This window comes from Xiphophorus couchianus, chromosome 19 (assembly GCF_001444195.1).
Source record: "Xiphophorus couchianus chromosome 19, X_couchianus-1.0, whole genome shotgun sequence".
Classification (NCBI taxonomy): Eukaryota; Metazoa; Chordata; class Actinopteri; order Cyprinodontiformes; family Poeciliidae; genus Xiphophorus; species Xiphophorus couchianus.
Genome location: NC_040246.1, coordinates 10,113,112 through 10,128,988, shown reverse-complemented (window position 1 = coordinate 10,128,988; position 15,877 = coordinate 10,113,112). Strand labels below are relative to the sequence as shown.

The following is a 15,877-nucleotide window of genomic DNA, read 5'->3' as shown; positions in this document are numbered from 1 at the left end:
CTGATATTCAGTCCAAGCTGCAAAATATTCGCTTTAAAAAATTAATTGATGAAGCTAATAAAGATCTTCAAGCAGACCACCACCCAAAGTTATATAGACAGATGTTACGTTATGATTTAAATTTTAATAAAAGCCAATAAAATACTTTGGTAATCTCAATATGCTATTCCCCAGCAGTGTCAGTGAGTATAAAGTAACTCATTTAATGGTTTGAGTTGCATTAAAATGAGCTCAGGCTCTTTCATTGCTTCACTTTGTCTTTATCCATTTCATTAAATGTCTTGTATCCATTTTACTTGCCATTTAATCATTTATTTTGGGTCTGGGAAAATATATTTTTCACCAGAACTGATGACATTATTGTGACAATCAATCTACAGTAGATTGTCATTTTTGTCATAGGCGACCATTTAATTGAAATTTGACTTAACAAATTTCAATTAGAGTAAATCAGGCTTTTTTTTTATTTTGTTTGTATGAAAGGTTTAAACAGATTTCTATACGCCTTAAGGTCCATATAAATCCATAAGTGGTTGTGCAGTACAGATATCTTTGTGGGAGAAAATGTGATGTATTTCATGCTCTTTACAACAAAACTTGCTTTGTGTTTATTTATTTATTTATTTTTTCATCTAAAATGTGCTGTGCTCCAGAAAATACACAGATAGTCACCTGATTTGACCTGGATTTATGAAAGAATTTGCTGTTGAAGTATGTTTTGGGAGGAAGCCTTTTACATTGAAGCAGTCAGCATAGCATGTTAATGTATCACCAAATAAATCGATTTCATGTCCTAAATCAAATAAAGTGCTGCTTAGTATAAAATGTAGCTCAGTTTTCTAGGCAGCATTTTTAAACTCCTATGACTGAGCTTTGATCAGAAAATTTCTAGACTGTGGCATCCTTGACTATCACAGCCTCCTATGGCAGCTGTTTATGAACTTGTCCTAAAACTGTCAATGTGTTTGATGAACAGAGCCACGAGCCTCAGGGATGTAGCATTTTAAACGAGAGCCACGTAAACACCTTAGTCAAGGATCTCCTGTGCATTATATTAGCTCCTTAACCCACCTACCCGGGGGAGGAAACAAATCTGACCATCCTTATTCACCTGCCGCACGTCGCTCATATTTTTCACTTGCGTGAAGCAGGCATTTCGTACTTTTGCGTCACTGCATCTCAGACAACGACGTGTGGTTAGACAGTTCCTGGGGCTCTACCATATGCTCCCACCCAGAGATGCTTTCATTTGTGCTACAGGAAGTTTGTGTGAGATTGTTCACAGGAAGGAGAGGAAGATAGGAGCAGCAGTGAAAGCTTTCATTTGTCTCTGTGCATAAACACACACAAACACACAAGGCAGGATACCGACAAAGCAGCTTCAAATATTCACCATCTCTTTGGACTTTAAGCTAGTGATGCTGCTGTACTGTCAAAAAGTAAAGTAAATGTACAAACTTCTGCCTTAGGCATTCTTTTGTCAAAGTCTTCAGTCTGGAGAAAGAAGCTATAGCTCATGATCATGCAAACATGAGTCAGTTTTTCTTCATCCCCTGTTCACAAGTCTGTTCACAAGATTCTGACTTTTTGTAAGTCAGAATCAGTTTGAAGTCTGTCTGATCAATGATTTTGAAAATGTCTAAAAATAGAGTTGTCATAGATTATGAATTAAAATCATTATCCCTAAGCCCAATGACATTTAATGTGGTCTTTGTCAACACATTAAAAAATATTAAATGCTAATTTTTATTTTCAAGATAATCCAGGACAAGGGGAGATCTGGTAGACTTCATCACCCAGCAAAAATGAGGCTCATTACCTACAAAGGAAACCATGCTAAACACAATGGTGTTTAGAAAAACATTACCCTCCAACATTCCACAAAGATTTATATATCCATAACCTTTCTACATGCTAACAAAACCTTCAAAAATGTCATATCTGGTTGGGTAAACCTTGGTGCAGAATGTAATATCTGTACTCAATATCTATGTAATATTGCTTCACAACCAGGACTAAAAACCCAATTGTGTCTCCTGAATGTGAGGGTCAGCTTTTGGCTGGAATCTCATCTCACATTTAGCACTTAGAAGTTTCTCCAAGTTTGGATGAAAGTTTAGATGCATCAAACACTACTGTTGCATGAAGGTACTTTAAAAATGTTTTTGGGTTTTATGAAATTATAAGAAATGAGAAGCAAATACATAATTTTTTCCAACCATACTTTCTCCACAATAAGCAATAAGACTAAACAGAAAATTAGAAGTAGTTGATAGTAGCCATATGCTACTTGTTTGGGCACTGTTTTTAATTCACTTGGGTTGTACAATTACTTTTTTAAGTTATGCAGTTGAGGCTCTTGTTGAAAAAGGTTAATTGACTTGCTGGTGCTCAGTAATGAAAAGCTACTTAGTAGTTAAGAAAATCCAATTAAGACCGCAAAATTTAGGATGCTCATTATAATGCAACGCCAGATCAGAGAGAAAAAAATAATTATATTTAAGCCACTGATGTACATAAGTGTTTAACAACTGAGGCTCCTGAATAAATTGATTAATCAACGTTATGTTTATTGCTTGCCAATATGTAAACAAAATGAGTTGATTGGTTTAAATCATGTTGTTAAAAAGGCTGAGAAACCCCACAAGATACAGAAGAAAGAGAAAAAACTCAGATCTTCTTGGTGTCTGAGAGTCCAAAGCATTCTTAATTAGCTTAATTATAGCCAAACAAGACACTTAAATTGAGACTAAATTAGATAATTGCTTAGTATGTGTTTCTTCATTAATAACAAAGGCTATTAACAAGTAACTATTAAGTGCCTTTTTAATTAACAGAGTCAGCTGTAAATGTTTTACTCCCGAGGTCTTTTAGTTGTTAGATTTCGAGTGATTTGGTACAACTTTGTTGCTCCTTTAAGTCAAGTTTATTTGTGCAGGTTTTTACACAACAGAAAACACAGAGTGACTTGGAGAGAGCGTAGAGAGCATTACAGCAGTGGATGAAGTTTGATAGGGGTCACATTGTGAGTTTGGATGAGGCTGGGTGGTAATTCTGTGCAGTTGCCCAGCAGTATGTGAGGTGTACAGATGACAATGAAGGTTCCAGCCACTGCAATGCAGTGATATTATGGGCCAAGTATTACAGAATCTCATGATACCTGCAATTGCCATTTGGACTGAGGAGTTCAAATCGGTTCAACTTCCCATAAGTAGACTGATATTAAAGGCTTTTTTTAGTTTGCTGTTCAGAGGCGTTTTAAAAGTCTCTGCATTTGTCTGAACAGTGAGATATTACATTGTGTACCAATAAGATTGTATCTTTTCACCTTAAAGGTCAAATAAGGTAAACAAAAAGCCCTTAAAAATGTGTATCTTGCATATCTTACATTTATACAATGTTTTAATCAAAATTATTCACAAATGCAATGAAAAATAAATAAAGCTACAACTTTCCACCTACTAAACAGAGCTGTGAAGCACAGCAGAAAATTAAGATTCTTGGTATCCACCCAAGTCTCCCTTTGTCATGGATCGTTTGGAGAATTGACTGGCAGCTGATCCGAAGGCATCTGTGCACCTACCTATAGCCACACAATATTCCATTTCAAATCTCCAAAATTATGTACAACTTTGAGAACAAAAGCTGTAAGGTGCTTAGTAGCAGAGCACTGAGGGATGTGTTATTTGGGGAACAATGACGTCACATCTAAATATCCAACTTTTTCCCAACCAACATTTGAAACTGAAAACACCAGCAATTTCCAAACAATGATTCTGTATAAAAATATCCTTTTTGTTAGCAATTACCAATGTTAACACAATCACTGTGATGTCTGCATGTGTATTCCCAGAATGTAGATTCTGACTTTGACTCAGAGATTTTCTGAATCTAACATGTTACCAGAGGCAAGTTAAAAACTCAAAAATATAAAACAGGGCAATGTTGCTGTAGCACACTGAGCTGTCCTGGTATCTGTGGTAGTCGACACTGGGTGAACTCCTCTGTAATCATGACATAACGTCTCAGGTTAAAATGGTCCTTCTGCGGCTCTTTTTCATACCTGGGAACGTTGAGTATGAAATTTTCAAATGAGCAGGAATATGAAAATGCAAAGGAGTACAATGATGAGTCCATGGCATCTACAGTATCTATATTGGTCTGTCTATTCATAGCAACCTGAATGTCTCTGTAGAATACAGTGGGGTTTTTTTTTTTGCTCTTCTCACTTTTCTTAACATCTCCTGGATACTGAAACAGTGAATTTTAAGTTTTCGAGATGAGAGAGGTGACTGTCTGTTTCTCATTTTCCACCTGAATGCAATGTCTGTACTTTGGCACTTACACCCATCTGTACACCCAAGTAAACATCCAAGTGATTGCCGTGTTTTATTTCACCATGGCCTGGAATCTGTTACCATAGTATTAGACTAAAGCAGCATTTCTAATTATTTTTTTTAATTAAACTATATTCTTAAACTTCACAAAGAACAAATGATCACTTAAGAACGATTGGCAAACTCTTCTGCATTAACTATTGATCATCACTGTAATATCCTCATTAAAAACATCCATTTAACTGTCAGCATACTAACAATAGTAATAAAACAAATTTCTGCATCCTGATTAAAAGAGAATTGATTTGACAAAAGATTTATTGGAGCAATATAATTACACATCAAACCTGTGAATGATTTTCATCAACTTCTGTGAGACAAATATACAGACAGGTAGTGTTTGAAACTTTTGAGATGTCCACTACTCCTCTATTGACTACTTCTTCAGTAAAGTTTAGATTTTCATAGCTGCTGTGCTTGGAGTGTCATTTTCAGCTCTAAAATTATTCCAAAAGGAGGAAAATATTCAGTGTAAACCAATTAAATATATCCATGTGTGTTGTTGTTTCACATTAATACAGATTTTCTTGCAGTATTTCAAGCAAAGCTGGTTGGACATTTGTCTTCTGAAAGTATTTCAGCCCCTAGCTCAACATTACTCTTCATCAAGCCAGAGAAAGACACACCAGAGTCAACCTTTCATGTGTGAGAGGTAGAAGTTTTATAATCAAAACAATGGAAGAAGATAGGAGAAAATTAGGTCTTGATTAAAAAGTATTGATAAGGGATAGAAGCCAGCTTGGATGTTTCCTTTAATTCACTCTCAGATTTTATGGCGTTCACCTTTAGTTTACTTCACTTTCTATATTCCTGGAAGACTAAGACCTTGTTTAAAACTGCTATTCTTCTCATTGAGTATTGTTCTTACACAATACTTAAGGTATTGTGTAAAAACAATACTTTGAATAACATTTGTTACATAAATCAGTGTGGATACAGTAGCGACAAACCTAAAACATTGTGAAGCCAACAGAGCCACTTTGGTTGGGTTTTGAGTAACAGTACTGGATGTGAAGCTGACAGCTGATCCGACAGCCACTCTCAAAGAATTATGACTCAGTTTCACCTTCAGTAACATTTGAGCTGTGCAAAAGTCTTATACTATTTTTAATCTACTCATATTTTTCTTTAAAGAAGTCAGACTTTCATATAATCTTTGAAGTGGTCTAGCATCAATTGTCCAGATTCTCTAAAGGCTTTTCAGTAATTTTACTTTGAATTTGGTTGCTTTTAATTTTCAGTGTTCACCAACTTAGCAAAAAAAAAATCTTTAAATGTGATTTGCGCTTTCTTACCAGAACCCTGTCAGATTGCATCGTTCGACAGAAAACAGGACCCTAGTACTGACATTGCAATTCTAAATATGCTAGAATTAGCATATTTAGATGAAAACGCTAATTGTAGCGTGAAGGAAAATAAAAAGTGGTATAAAACTATTTTACAGTCCCGCATTATCATTCAGAAATGAAAATGAAAGTTTCTATGCCAGCAAAAGGAAAATAGAAAAATAAGGTGAGAATCACTCAATCAAATCTTCTTCGAGTCTGATACAAACTGGACATTAAAACTTTATGTAACCAAACACTATAACTAGATATGCAATTATTCAGGTTTCATAAAATAAAGACAAGTCAACAGCAAACTGAAAGTCAGTCACTTTAGTGAATCCTTCATTTAATTCAAGTATAATTACTGTGAAATTGTCTTACATTAAGCTTTTGTAGATAGAGAGCTTTCAGCATGGAAATGGAACATTTTCGCTCTTAACATCAGAAAATTACATCCTTAAGTTTGATAAACAACAAATTACCATTAGATTTAAATTATAGGTAACACTGGCAGCAGTATGAATATAGACAGTAAATTGCATAATGCATAAACTATTTTACAGAGTATTTACAGTATTTACAGTTGGTAGACTGATTGCCAGAAAGGTCTGTATAATATGTGTGTTGTGATAGATTGTACGTGGATTGCTATTCTGTAATTTGTATAATATGTTACATTTCACACTGTGTGAAGCAAGAAAAGAAATTCAGAGCAGCACTCTAAAGACCCCGGAGGAAAACATTCTGCTTTGGGGGCCCTTTTCAGCAGCAATGTGTAAAAATATTAACTGTAGACAAACACAAAGATGTGTTGGAAGAATACAAGCTTCCCAGAGATTACAGCCACTTGGCACAGGGTCATCTTTCAGGACAAAGATGACCTGAAGCGTGCAGACAGTACAGGGCTATGTGTGACTGCGTATGCGTGTGTGTGTGTGTATGCCATGAACTTTGGCCCACATTTTAACCCAGAAGATGGCTAAAAAAAGACTTCTCAAAGAGGCTTCCCATCTAATCTGAGGTGATATGAGAGGATCTGCGAGGAGGAATGGGATGAGCTCCTTAGAGACCGACCTGATAGTGAAGCAAATGACTGGAACAGATTTAGCAATGATTTAAAGATTATTGACTTTGCTTTTGGTGTTTGGGTGCCTCCAAGACTGCTTTATTGCAGCTGTTATTTTGTAACAGCTGCAAATGTAGAAATCTACAACAGCAACACCGTTAGGTCAAAATTCAAAGTGCATTATGTGATTGCATCTGCTAGGCCAACTTTACATCTTTAGTAAGTGTCACATAAATGAAGAAAGTGTATATTTTTAGCTGTTCAGGCTCATAACTCTTTTGCTGGCAAAGAGTTGGTCCTGAGAAAGTAGCAGTTTTATAACTAGTACCAAGTAAATTGTGTTTTCACAACTCAGCACCAAGAGTAGAAAAACATCTGATTCATACCAAATAATGCTATTCAACCAAGACACCCAAAGTTCATTAAAACAGCAATTTGGAGAGAATTACATTAAATATGGAAGAATATCCATTTAATTATATTTTCCAAGTGACTTCTGACAAAATCCATCATGTTTTATTGATCAAAGAAGCGAGCGATGGAGGGATCTGCTTTCTCCCCATCTAATTAACTGACACATACATACATTGTACTGCCAGAAAACAAAAAAGTCGCACGTCATGCAAATGTGGAGCAAACTTCACACTCCCTTCATCATCATCATCATCATCATCATCAGAGGATGCTTGCTGTGTGCTGTTTCCAAAGCTAAATTTAGAGGCGACCCTGATTCTTTATTCAAGTCTCTCTGGGGCGGTATTTTCGTGCTTCAGCATCTTTTTTTGTTTTTTGTTATTGTTTATTTTTGCTGTCAGCAGCTGGATGGAACAGTGTTCAGGAGGCGGAAAGCTGCAGTGTTACCAACAAACATCACTGCTCTCATCAAAGGAAAGCAAAGCTATTCAGTCATATTCCTCTGACTGACAGCTTAGTGAATTTTTAATGGAATATTTTACGTAGGATCTCATGAAGTTAATTAGATGTAATACAGAAAGAGCAGGAGCTCTTTGTGCAACATGAAGGTCGGTGTTAGCAATGCCTGCTGGGGGATTTATTCTCATTTTGACCAACAAGGAAAAGGACTGAAAGCAGCAGAGCATTTGTTATAAGATTAATTAGTTGCTGTTTAAAACTTAATGTGTCCGTTGTCTAATTAAGTCAGTATTGATCTGTAACATCTATATAAAATCAATGAAAGTAACCCATCTTAAAGGCTCCAAAAATGTTCCTAGGGAGAGAGGTTAGCTGATTATAGCAGGATTAAATAAATTAATTCTTGTTCAGGCTAATGGTTTTTAAACCTTTTAAACCTCCCTTGGAAAATGTTTAGTTTTCCAGACTGTTGATTATCTTATTTCAAAGCAAGATACCAAAGGGATTCTTTGGAGGATTAGAATTAGGCTGATTTTCCCAAATTAAATGTAGATTTATTTTAAAAAATAAAAATCTTCTAGTAATGTTCCAGTTGAGTAAATGTGATGGAAGCCATTCAATTTTATCTAAAGTCATCCATTCATTGGTGGCATTTCTAGTTTATCCAGTGAGTTCTGGTTCTCCCCAGTTATCTTCAACCAGAATCAAATAGACGCCTGAACTAATTAAACCTATTCTATTCAATGCAGCACCTAAGTTGCCGACAGATAATGGAGCTTATCGCCTTCATTTCTAAACCAGAACTGGGCCAAAACACATTGGAATCTCATTTCATCTTGTATTCTGTATGATGCTATTTCTCCATTTTTGATGACCATAGGTGGGGTGTTAAAGTTGTTTTGTAAAAAGCCATGCTTCCTATTGCTATTAGGAACACATGCATGTTTCTCTTCATTCAGTTAAAAAGAAAAAAGAAAAAACCCTTCTAGTTATATGCAAGTGAGGACAAGCTCAAATTCAGCATTTAAAACATCTTAGCAATAGCATGGTCATGACCTACCAGTTATCTGCCAGCAGGAAAGGAAAAAGGTGGTGGTGCCATGAGTAGAGGTTTAGAGGAGGAAGCGTTACCTTGCATTCACATTGTGTGAGCTGACCTTTAAAAATGCCAGCCTTTGTCGTCTGTGACTGACCTGGTGCCGAGGAGAGCAGCTTCACCTCTGTAACACCACCTACATTTAATACTGCTGCTCTGCTGCTCGCTATTTAATGAGAACTACACACACACACACGTACATGCAGATATTATTTCATGCTAACAGAGTAAGTTCAAACAATTTTAACACACCTGTCGGTTGGGGGATAAAATGAGAATAGGCTTGTTTTAAAATCTGTTTTGGTTGTAATCCATCTTAAAATTACATCTTGCATATCAAATCTGCCTTTGTTGTAATTTGACATTGAATATTTAAAGGTGCCACCCAATCACCTTTAAATATTCCTTTAAAATCATTTGTACAAGAGTAAATAATTTAAGGAGTTTAACATATACACACAAACACTACCCTTCTCAAACTCTTCATTCAAGGACATAACTTAGATGGTGCCAAAAGGAGCTTCTTTGCATAACAATGAGTCTATAAATACACAATCTATATGCTACATCTGTTGTGATGTCAAACACAGCTCTTTTGTTCCCTGTAAATGTCCCCAACTCACACTCACAAGGTAAACATCTTTTTTCTGGTTTTAGCTGTTTTTACACTAGAGTATTGTTTTCGGAACAGTTCATAAATGTGAACATATGTTGAAGAAATTACTTAGAAATAACAGACATGTAATGTATGGGAGCATGTTTCCCGTCTAAGTTGATTTGGAAAAAAGCAGACCTTAAAAATACACTCCTCTTATTACCATTTTGCTGGAGTAACAGTAATAGGAAACAATCTTAATTCTTATAATAGAGGAAATCTATTATAAAATTATAAATCTATTATATGAAATTATCTTATAAGATTTGCAAAGCTAAGATTTTTTTCTCTAAAAGTTATATTGCTTTTAGAAAAAAACAGACTTTCTTCTGGAAGTCCTTCCCTAACAGAGCCATGTTGATATTGATGTTTATCACTGAAATGTTCAATCTTAACGGTGTAACAGCATAATAAAAAGGCATTGTTGCAATGACATTCTAAAGGCGAACTATTGGAAAGAGCAGGAGTTTCTTAAAGAGACAGAGACCAATTGCAAGGCATCATATTGCAAAGTCAAAATTCTCAGAAGTTGTATTTAATATACGCTCCATTTTTATAACAACTGAAGGTAACATAGTTACTTGATTGTCCAATAAAATGGCACTGTGCGCCTGCAATATACATACTACTGGCCTTTTAAGGTCCTGTGTAGCTCAAGATTTTGTCCTGGGGCCTCTTTGATTTATTAACATCTACTGTTATTGTAGGTCCAGAGTCTGAATATCCCTCTCTACAATATGCTACACCATTTTTGTTAAGGTTCCACTCTGCTAACGTTTTTAGACGATCCATTTTGGAAAAACAGGATGGCAGTTTTTGCTGAGGAACTGCAAACATTTAGTTTTGTAAATTTAAAAAGCTTGGTCTGTGTTTGGCTTTATGTGTCAGCACAAATTTAGATTATAATATTTTGCTCATCCATGTGCCACCCTTTGGATAACATTCTTTTTGTATGCTAAAGGTTAATGTTCTATTCCTTATTTAGTTCATGTAACATTTGGTAATGGAACGTTGATAACCATCCTACACACAAGCTGCTTTGCAGAGAAGTCCTCAATTCTTTAAACAACTCTACTTATGTAATGGGACTTGTGCATCATGATGATCGTCAAACAGCAGCTGGTTTCAGCTGAGATAACGTTAATTCAGTTCAACATGATTTTTTTTGTTGCTTAACACATATGAATTATGGAGCAAAAGGCTCATTTATTTGACTCACATGCCATGAGCAGCAGAACTAAACATAGCAGCCTACGATGTTGTAAGAACACAGCAGGTTCAGTGCAGAGGAGGTCTGAAAAGCTGTGAGAGCAAGTTAACGGCTGCTCTGAAGTCATACAGCGATAAATCATGTGCACATAAAATAAGTGCTGTGTATTTAAAATGGATGGAGCAAGTGGACTTTAAAAAAATATATAGTTGTTTAGGTTGGGTGAGAAAGTGATAAAATGGGCGCATTGCTTGATTAAATCACAGAAGAGAAAAACCTGCAAACCTGTTAAGTTTAAGTCTCACTCGGAACCATGTGTAACCATGAGGGAAACCAAATCTGAACGAATCAGCATTTTTTTCCCCCTTCAAGCTATTGCTCAACTATCTATAGATGAACTTTTAAGAATGACTTTGGAGGACATCACGACTGACATAACACCTTCTTGTATGACATTGAGTAGTCGGTAAAGTGATTTTTATGGATAGCTCCACCTTTCATTAGCATTCATGAAGCAGAGTCCTTTGGAGAGATCAAAACAACAGCAGGATGTACAAAGTGTTTAATCTGACCCCAAATCTTTCAGGCGCCTCGTTTGCAGCTCAGATGACAAGTATGCAAATCCCTGCAGATAGAAGATGTCGCAGGATATCCAGCTACCTGTCATTTTACTGTGATGGGTATTTGCAGACAAATATTGGATGTGACTTGCAGGCCATTCCCGCAGGTCTTTGATAAGCCAAAGCTGGACAGGTATAGAGTAACACGTGTAGCCTTTGTCAAGAAACTTTAAGGAGTTGACAAAGTCGCAAATCTCAAGGATTCTGTAATGCCTTCTCTACTACAGGATTGTTCAAATTTATCTTCGATGATAAAAGGCCATCGAAGTCAGTGGTACACAGCTTGTTTCATACAAGTGAAAGACAAGCTGTAGCTTAGTTTAAGTGGAGTCCACTGTTGGTCTCGAGTGGCTCTGTAAAGATGTCTTGCTGTGGTTGTTTTAAAGAGATACTTAAATATTTCATGAAGTCTTTGACAACCCAGCCTTCAGCTGATCTAAAACGCTGCATCAAGAGTTCTGATGAAAACAAAAAGGAGACATCATATTTCTCCTATATTAGCTTCCCTTCGTTGGCTCCCTGTTAAATCCAGAATAGAAACTAGAACTCTCCTGCTCACAAATGAATCCCTTAGTAACCAAGCTCCATCACACATCATAGATCTGATTGTTCCACATGTTTCTAGTGGAACTCTTTGCTCTGCCAGGTTTGCTGGTGGTTCCTAGAATTTCTGAAAGCAGAATGGGAGGCAGATCTTTTGTTATTTTTGCTTCTCTCCTGTGGAGTCAGCTCCCGGTTTTAGTCTTTAATAGATGTTCTGGCTAATGTTCAACCTTCTATGTGTATCAGAATATTAGCACAGCACATCAGCATGAACAAACCATAGTTAGGGCAATAAAGGGGGATGGCAGCATTATTCTGCAGGGATGCATCTCTCTCACAGTGGCAGGGAAGCTAGTAAGTTGACTGAGAGATGAGCAAAGCTAAATACGGCATGATTGTGGAGGATTTTTACAACTTCATGCCTGCTGTTGAAAAAAAAAGGCAACATAATCTAATTCATATTTTGAACCCAATTTGTAAGACTGTAAAAGTGTTGACTATACCTACTTTAACATCCCTACTATGCTCATGAACAGAAGTAGTGAAGTAGTCCATTGACCTTGTTCCTCTTAATCTTGTTCGATAAGAAAGTATTTCACAAACATCACATTAGAAACAAAAACATCACTCCACACAACACTGGAGTATTTACACACCAAAAGAAATGAAGCACACTTGGACCCCACAAAATCTTTTCATTTAGTGCTACTTATCGGTCATGAACTGTTAAAACATTCATGTCCCCCTGAGGAGTTCCTCCATCCAATATTCCCCAAGATATTTCACCAAAAGCTAGCTATACTCTTAGTTTATTTCACAGAATGTTTATAACAAAATATATAAAAAAATTACATTTCTGTATTGATTTCTCAATGTATGTCATACATGTCATAGACTGAATGTTTGGATTATCAGCCTTTTAACGTATGTGAGCTTACTTTTTATGTATTCACAACCACCTTTATTTAAACCCTACATAGTCCTGTAGGCTCTCTTTGGACTGCTGAGTTGTTCACAACATGCTGACATGACAAATAAATGCAGGGAGAATGATTTACAGCCTGCATGATGCATTCCTACTCCAGTGCCCGCCTGGATTGATGACACAAACATATATTTATCGGTTCCGACTGTAGCTGAATAAGTAGAAGATTCAAAGCTCCCAGCCTGATGAGGTCCTTCTGTGTGCGTTTGCGTGCATTTAAGAGGACATGTTCTCAGTCTTATTTATAGCCCACTTTGCGTACAACATGAACCCAAACTGCTGAACAAAGCATGACTGTGACATAAACTAAAAACAAGATAAAGTAAGAATTCAATTAGAATGACTACAATAATATGAAAAGAATACTTTAAAACAAGCATCCGTCCATTGTCCTTGAATAGTGAATTGGTTTTAGTAATTTTTAACCCTTTTTCAGATTTATTTGTTACACATTTCATCTGTTTCATGTGCTAAGATGCGAGAGGTACAATCTAGTGAATTCCCTCCTAAATGAACAAACAATCTTGTAAGTGCTGCAGTATGAATTTAAAATTCACCATTGGACAAAAACAGCTTGTTGAGATTTTTTAATTATATTCTTTTTAGCAACAGACTGTGATGACAGTGAACAAACTGTGCTACTAAACTCAAACGATTTCAGCAGAGTTAACTATTTAACAATGACTAGAACAATGGCTGGGCATCACAAGTTTCCCTCTATTTTGGTCCAACTTTGTGCCAGTTTTGGCATCACCTTCAATAATTGCATCTTTACCTCTTCAGACCTACTCTACAAAGCTCCGTTCTTGCCGAGTCTTCATACCTGCCATGGCTCAGTTTTGTTTTACACTGACAGATGAATGTTGTGCTAATTTAATTGTGAAAATTGACCCAAAAGATAGTGATTGAAAAGAAAAACACCCTCCAAGTGCAAGTAATACTCAAAGATGACTCCTACTGTATTGCAACACTTTTTATAGATACTTTTAGTCTCTTTATTTTGATTCAGTATTCTGTGATTTCGTTTTGTTTTGCTCTCTGCCCTGCTTGTTTTATTTGTTTCACCTTCTTATCTGCTATTTTGTGTTCATGTGTTCTCTGGCTTCTGCCTGTTTTATTGTTTCGCACTTGTTGTTTTCAAAGTGCTTAAAAAGTGGTCTGGTGTTGAAAAGAAAGAAAAACCCCTCCCTGGTTCCAATTTGTCAACTGACAACTGCTGGTGACCTATGCGGCATATGAACCAACTACAGTATCTCAATTATACACAATGAAACCCTAACTGCCTCAATTCTGGTTGGATTTTCACAACTTCATGCCTGTTTACTCCTGAAAAGAAAAGAAAGCCCCCAAGATATGGTGGGCGCTTGGGCTGCTGTAGGTGGGTTTGTGGAAAAATGAAGAGCACTACCTCCAGGCTGCAGAATCTCATTTCCCATATTGTGTTGCTTGAATGAAAGCAGAGGTGTTCCTGGCAACAAATAACCACTACAACCGAGGGAGTCAGGAAATCTCTGGAGCTTTGTAAAACCCCTTACTGCAGAGGGGGCTTATCAATTGGATTTGTGGGAGGATATTCTGTAGCTGTCACTGTGAGAGTCAGAAATCACATGATACAAAGAAGTCTTTTTACATCTAATAATATGATACTTTAGCTCTTGAGTGGCAGTGTTTATTTATTCCCACAGGTAGGAGGTATTTCCTCGATGTAGGAGCCTTTGTGCTGTTAGCCAGAATACTGAAGTATTCTTCAGTTAGTATTCTGGTTAACAATAGCCAGAAAACAATACTCAAGAATAATGTTAGCCAGAATACCCAAGTATTCTGGCTGAACTAAATAATGAACTAAATAAGTATCATATACTTGTTAGCCAGAATACCCAAGTATTCTGGCTAACAAGTATATGATTAATGATGCTTTTGTCTGAGATTACAACAGGATTTTGGGAGCCATGGATTTTAATACTGTAAAGTAAAATGTGCATTTTTTCTACTTACTCAACCTCGATATCTATCCATACTTCTCAGTCACAGCAATACATCTATATCATCCAGAACTCTGACAGCTGAGGAGTGCAAGTTCCCACTCCCTTATATAAACTTGACATTAAGGACACAATTAAGGAAATTTTGGAAAAACCTCCAGAAGTGCACTGGCATTCATGACAGTCAGTTCTACCAATGAGTCAAGTCAAGTTGATTTGTATAGTGCATTTTACAGGGTTTTACATGGCAAAAAAAACATAACGTAGTAACTAATTATGAAACAAGCAACATTTTGTCAAATGCCATTGTTAAAATAATGAGGAATAATCATTATCAAATATACATAAGATATTTTAACTGGTATTCTGGTTAATAGTGAGTTTTTGACTTGATTTAAATTAAATCAGCGTTTCAGTAATTTTGCACTTGTATCATGTCTAGATGTCTGGCAGATGCAGGGTCTTAAGAATAATCTGGCTTTTAAAAATGTGTGTATTATTCAACAAAGATGGCACTAATTGCAAAGGGACAATGGGAACGCTTTTGTTTACTCACCTTGGACAGCTCAACCTGAAGCCAGAACATTCAGTCTTCTCCCAAATAAATATTGCTAAAACCCTGTCCTGTCCATCTCAGTCTCAGCACGCTTTCATCTTCTCTCATTAGGATGAAAAGCGGGAGAGGGTTTCTGGGAGGACATGTGCTCTGACATGGTCACAGCATTTTAATGAGGGGATGTGTTAATGCTCAGGGTTTTTTTTTATTCCTGCGCAAATCATGATTTCCTCCTTTTTATAAAGTGATCAGATGTTGTCAGGATGGACTCCTTTGATATGGATGTGAATCATCCACTGTTTGACCTTTCTGTATTTTCCTTAAACAGACCTTTAAGTCTGGAGGCTTAAATCAAAGATTTGGAGAGATGTAAAAACCAATGTGAGCTGAAGAGGTGCTATTCTGTTTCATCTTGGACTCTAAAGTGCACTTTTAATATTTGATGTCCTAATTCTAATAATACCAGATGCCATATCTGATGACAAAAAAACAACATCTGTCTCTGTTTTAATACTTTGTAAGATAAATTACTGGAGCTTCAAACCCACTGTTGTGCTTCTCTCTGT

At 36.4% G+C, this 15,877-nt stretch overlaps 1 protein-coding gene across 1 annotated transcript in view; it reads left to right on the top strand.

Moving 5' to 3' along the window:
- LOC114134550 (leucine-rich repeat and fibronectin type-III domain-containing protein 2) overlaps positions 1–15,877 on the top strand; it is a 137,575-nt gene that overhangs the window by 52,207 nt on the left and 69,491 nt on the right. The window lies entirely within an intron of this gene.